Raw genomic sequence first — 6,087 nt, 5'->3', positions numbered from 1 at the left:
AAAGTTTTTAGGCTAGAACTTCTGGATGTTGTTACAGACTCTCTAATTTGCATCCCTTTGCAAAACGAAAACTTGTGTTTTTAAATGCAGAGTGCAGTGTCTACTGTGGTACAGCATAAGGAGAAAGTATTTCCTGTCTTACCCTCTGAAAAGAACAGTTGAAGGTCCCTTGTGATATTCCTTTTATGATGTAGGTCATAAACCAGAAAACAGTCACATTTTTTAGGTTACAAATTCTGGTCCTGAGGGAGAGGGAGGGGAGATAAAGCAGGTACAGTGCTAACTACTTCCTCTTTCTGGCTGAAGAGAATGTCTTGGATAATAATCTGTATTTCCATGTTTTTGTCTAGGTTGTTGAAGACTATGCTGGAAGGTGGCAGGTCCCTTTGCCTCAGCTCCAGGTGCTGCAGACGGCGCTGTGCTGTTTCACGTCTGCCTGTGTGTCATTCCCAGCTGAATGTGAGCACGTACAATATGTACTGAGTAGCCTTGCTTTGTGAGTACTTCTTCATTTTTATTGTTCCTTCCTTTACAATATCACAGCAAAAGGGTTTCAGATCCTCACAGCTCCCAAAAGAGGTTTTGCAGGTGGTGTAGCTGTACAGAACCAGGAATTGCTAAGTAGAATTTAGTCTTTCTTGCATCCTTGTCAAATATTCAGGTTGGCTATGACAGTGTTTTGTCATAAGGGATGTCTGGCAAAATGAATAATCTAGGAAATGAGTGATCACCATAAACTTATTTTGGAGTATTTGAAGACCAACCTGTGCCAGTAGATCATTTAAAATGATTTATCTCACATTTTTACTTCTGTACCTCTAGTGATGTCATAAGCTAAGTACTTCTTAAGAGAAATTTCTTAAGAAAGAAGTCAATTACTTTAAAATTGCATGGATTTTTATGTTTGAGTCATCAAAATGCTTACGGGAATTATTTGTTATGCAGTTAACTGACCCAAAGTCACATTCAGCTTCAAGAATTGCAGAATGTTGTGACCTAAATCTTGCTCTAATTTTGATTTTTTTAATGCATTGGTCATTTTCCCACATGAAGACTGGACATAAGGAAAAATAAAAGCTGTCTTTAAATGTTGGTCAAACTTCACTGTAGACATTTCCTGGTTTGTTTATGTGAAACTGTTTGACAGAGAATTATTTATGGCCTCATAAGACCACACTTTCCAAAACCAAAATTCTCAGGTATTGGAGAATATTGGAGCAGCTGCATCAAAACATGGTGACATCTGTTGCTGTGAGTTTTTTCACTAGTTTTAAGGAAAAAACCTCAAAATTCAAACCATGCTCGTATGTACTTTTAAATAGCAAAGCTTGGGCGATTAAAAGGTGGAAATTGAGGTATTTTTTTGGATGGATGTATTCTGATAATTAAGTAAATTGGTCACTGAGTTCCTGTCACCCTTGTCTGTTTTGATTTTTGGAACTGGGAGGTCAGATTATTTATTCTTCTGCCTGGCTGGCACAGTTTTGCATGTGATGTGATATAAAGGGATCCCAGGGCTTAGTAGCTGCAGTTACCTGGGCAACCTTGCTCGAATCTCTTTTGAAAATTCAGTGTATATTAAATCTTAGTTCTTGGAGAGCAAAACTCTGCCTGACTGTGTTGTCATCCTCGAGTAAGACTTCCTTGGTAACCAGACAATAAACTGTTAACAGGAACAACTGGTTTATTTCCTATGCTTAATAACATTGCTATTCATATCAAATCAAGCAGCATTTGCATTAATATCAGGAAGTCTTAATAATGGTGCCATGCTGGTGTTTTTAGGCAATCTTCTGATGCCAAAGCAGTGATGTGATCAATCTACATGGATATAAATGTGGATGTGCAATGCTGCAGACAGTTTTGAGATAAACAGAGTTGGAACTGACTCTAGTAATTTTAACTGGAGACTGGTGATGAGGAAACAAAAATATTTTGATGGCTTCCTTTATTAGACCATGAGCAAGTGCATTGATGAAGCAGAAGATCATAGTTTACTCTTGTTCACTGTTGATTTCCAGATTTTTTTTGCAAGATCCTCCTTTTTTTAAATCAGTCAAAGCAAATTTAAATGCATGCATCACTTGCTGTAACTAGTTTTGTCTTACTATTTAAGTTCCGGTTTGGCTGCTTGCCACATCATGACATGACTCATGGCTGACCTTTCCTGAGAGTCAAGTATGCTGCAAAATTTTGTTTAATGTGAAAAGAGATAATGTTTTTTCAGAACCAAGTACTTATTTGGGTTGGGATTGTTTTTTCATTGCGTATTTGAATTGAGATTCAAAGACCTAGCCTTGAGAGAAATTTTGTCACTGAGCATAATGAATTTGTATCTTTATTTCTCTAGGCCTGTTTTTGGCATAGTTAATCACTGGTTAAAAAAAAATTGATTCAGTGTAATCTATTGGAAATCTTGATTTTATGGTACTTGTCAATTATTCCTATAGAACATTTAATTATGCCTATGTGAGTATTAAGACCTTTTTAATGCACAGTGTTTCTGAAAATGTTACTGAGGTGAAAAAACTGCCTTTAATTTGCACAGTATTTCTTGAAGTCTTACCTGTCCCTCTGAGAGTTGCTCAGTTCTTGTCTGCTGCTCATGTCTTTCTCAATCAGCAATTGCAGCTCATTAGTCCAATTCCTGCTTGGTACTTTTTCCAAGTAGAAATGGAATTTCTCAGAATCTTCAGGCAGAACAGTAACAGTTGCACTGCGGATCCACGAACTCTGACTGCCAAGTTTTTGATTGAATTGACTCAACTGCATTATATGGAGGGAGGCTTTTGCAAATGAAAGCCTGAATTGAAAGCTGCTTTTTACCAACCTCTCTGATTCTGCCACCAGGATTTAAAAGAAATGAAATGCTAGACCAGGATTTTAAGATGATAAAAACCATGGAGGCCACAAGCCAGGTTGAATCTAAGCAGGTGTTGAAAGTATCAGTCCTTTCTTCTGCCATTTCTGCAGAAATGCATTTCTGCATTTCGGGGTAACACCTGTGAATTCATCTTGCTGGACATAGACCTGATCTGCTTAAAAACTTGGTGATGGTAAAATTCAAGTTGTATGAATTTGAATGCCACACGGAAGGTGAATGTAGTTTTGTTTGCATGTTTGCACCAAAGCTGTCCCTTTCCAAATAATCTTCAAAAGCATTTTTTTGAAAAGATAAAATAATTAACACCTTTAAACCACCATCTTCATAGAGGGACTTCAGTTACAGCAAGACAGGCCGAAATAAAATAAAGTGTGTTTGTAGAAAGTGCTTGAAAACATGAATTGGCGGGCACCAAAAACCTTTGAGTGACTTCATATGGACACAAGTCTAGAATACACAAAATTCCTAATTTTGATTTGAGTGCTGTGAAAAGTAAGAGACTTACAGTAGTTTCATGTTTTTGAATAAATGTTTTTAGTTTGACTTGTCACTACTTCTGTTTTTTAGGAGTTTTTTTGAATTGCTGCTGTTCTTTGGAAAGGATGAGTTCTATGAAGATCCTTTGAAAGATATTTTAGGTTCAATCCAGGTAGTGTTGCCTACTTTCATATAAACTTTTAATATTATTTCAGTAGATGTAAAGACAGTTTTTGTGAATATATGACCTGGAGGAATCATGCCATTATAGTGAAAGAAACTCGGCTTGTTTATGTCTATTTAGGGCTTAATGACATTCAGTTCATGACATGGCATCTCATGTTTCCCCTCTGGTTTTAAACAGTAAATTTGAAATTGAAGCTTCATCTCAATGAAGTCTTCAAGTCAGCACAAACATGGATAGTTTAAATTTTTCTATTCTTGGGTAGATTGGGACAGAGTTTTATGTATCTATGTACAGCCGCATAAGATGAATGACCCTGGATTAAAAACTTGTTTTGCCAGGTAAGTGTGGGGTTTGGTTTGTTTGGGTTTTTTTAATACCCAAATTGATTTTTAGGGTTGTGCCACCATGAGAGGAAAGTTTGCAGGGAAAGAAGGGATGAAAAGGATGAAAACCAGGGTTGTGTCTCTATTAATACTGCTCATGGAACTACAGTTTGAGAAATGGTTCTTCCCTTGTTATTTTTATGGTGATACCTATTACTGCTTCTACAAATTGATGTGCCAGCACTGTTTCTGCATCAGTTGTGTAATCGAACTGGCAGTGAAAAGCAGGTAATTGAATGTGGATGGAAGCCATTCTTCTGCTGCATTTTTTGTTTCAATATTGGATAACTTCCTCGCTACTAAAATTTTCTGTTGATTAATGGTGTTGTTGACACTTTTACAACAAATAAGGTACAGGGATTAGAGGGAACTTGACGTGTGAAAATCATGGCTGGCTAAATCATTCCATGATATTACAGGCAAACGTAATTCCTGTTATGTAGAAATCTGGAGAAAAATGGTTGCTTGAGGGCTGGTGACTCATGGCTTAATTCAGTTTTTCCCTCAGAAATCACAAATCCAGCTCAACATGTCTAAATCTGTGCAGGCTGCTATGAGGTGAAGACTTGTCTCAGTGTGTGCCAGTAATGTTCTCAATCCAAGGAAAGGTGTTTTTGCTTTGTTATGCACATGGAAGGCTCTTTCTCAGTGCTGTAGAAGTCATGAATTTGGCCTTCAACAGTTCTGTATTGCTGTTTTTAGATAATATCAGTTGTTGCTTTAGGACTTTCTGTATGGTCAATGAAAGACTTAGTAGCTCAAATTACTGACTGAGGAAATACTCAGCCATGCATGGGTTTCTTGGTTTGTATTTTTGGGAGAGCCTAACTATTTTTAGACAACATCATCTTCTTTCTAATTGTTTCTCTTTTTACACGTAGGAATGTCAGAACCTTCTAAATAAATACAGAAATCTGAACCTGGAACTAGTGACTCGAATCATTCGAGATGGTGGACCATGGGAGGATCCAGTATTACAAGCAATTCTTAAAGCAAAGCCTGTGTCACAGGAATTAGGTACTTCCTTTATCACAGTAGTTTTCTAGAGTACTGAAAAATGTGTTCAAATACGTTTTTTTTTTTAATATATAGGGTGAGGTGTTGTAGCTGGCATTGCACAGAGTTTTAACTATTTTTCTGTAGTAAAATGTGCTGGTCCCTTTTTTGTTTGACAGAAAGCTGAATTTCTTTGCTGATTTAAGTCTGCTTTTATAATGTAGAGATCAGATTGGTCAGACACAGGCAGCTCCTAAATAGTTAATAAAATTCATAGGGTGGGTTTACCAGATCTGTACACTTAGAGCATGGAGACCAACTTGGCTTCAGTTAGACTCCTGAAATAACATGACTGGAGAGGATCTGATGTGTATTTGTCTCCTGGCACTCTGACTCATTTAATTTTTCTCTTCGGTTGTAAATACTTGGTCTTGTGGCTTTCCTTGGTTCTGTTTCCAATGATGCCCATGGCTACATGTGACAGCTGCTTTCTGTTTATGGATATGTAATTCCTGGAGCTGGGAAAGGTGCAGTGCATGGGAACAAAATCACTGGAATGTTAATGAAAGTTCTTAAGAGGAAAAATACTCAAGCTGCAGTAAAGTCTTTACTAGCATCTTAAGCAACTTATTGACCAGCAGTGTTCACAGGGGAGCTCTTAAAAGTTGTTTTTGTTTGATAGTGATGGAAAATGCCAGTTCTTCTCTAGTTATTATGGTGAAGTGCATGATACAAACTCATCATTGTGTTTGTGACAATGTGCTCATTCTGGAGAGAGAGGAAGAGCACTGAAGTCAGAAGAGCTCAGTGAGCTGCCTCCTTAACCAGAACAAGGGTTTTGATAGCGAATTAACAGCATTATGTCTTTGTTGTTCTGTCTCTTTTGTGAAGCAACTGCTTGAGCAACAGATTTACCCATGATTTTTATTAGCTATCTCAAAGTTCTGGTCAAATACCTACAGAAACAAAATGAAAACCAAGATGAACCTTGTTTTGTTCTGCATTGCATGATTTTGGTGATTATGATGTGGAATTAGGTCTCTATCTCCATCTCTCCAGCAAAGAATTGGTTTAGTCCTTTGCTATAGTGATTCTCTTGATCACCATGAAGCCTCTCTATGATGGGTAACAGTTTGAGGCTGTTTGCTTTTAACCTGGAA

General features: G+C 37.3%; 1 protein-coding gene across 2 annotated transcripts in view; it reads left to right on the top strand.

Moving 5' to 3' along the window:
* Positions 1–329: 329 nt before the first annotated feature.
* The window catches only part of ZNF654 (zinc finger protein 654), a 21,787-nt gene continuing 16,029 nt past the window's right edge, over positions 330–6,087 (top strand). The window contains exons 1-3 of one of the 2 annotated variants that reach the window (XM_008633242.2): positions 330–496; positions 3,452–3,533; positions 4,813–4,948. The gene's annotated coding sequence lies outside the window, so the exon portion shown is untranslated. Of the gene's footprint in view, positions 497–3,451; positions 3,534–4,812; positions 4,949–6,087 lie in introns of those variants that run through there. The other variant, XM_017733713.1, reaches the window with a different exon arrangement.

The sequence above is a fragment of the Corvus brachyrhynchos genome, unplaced genomic scaffold (genome assembly GCF_000691975.1).
Source record: "Corvus brachyrhynchos isolate BGI_N302 unplaced genomic scaffold, ASM69197v1 scaffold55, whole genome shotgun sequence".
Taxonomy (NCBI): Eukaryota; Metazoa; Chordata; class Aves; order Passeriformes; family Corvidae; genus Corvus; species Corvus brachyrhynchos.
The sequence above is the reverse complement of the archived record's forward strand: the minus strand, read 5'-3'. Positions and strand labels throughout refer to the sequence as shown.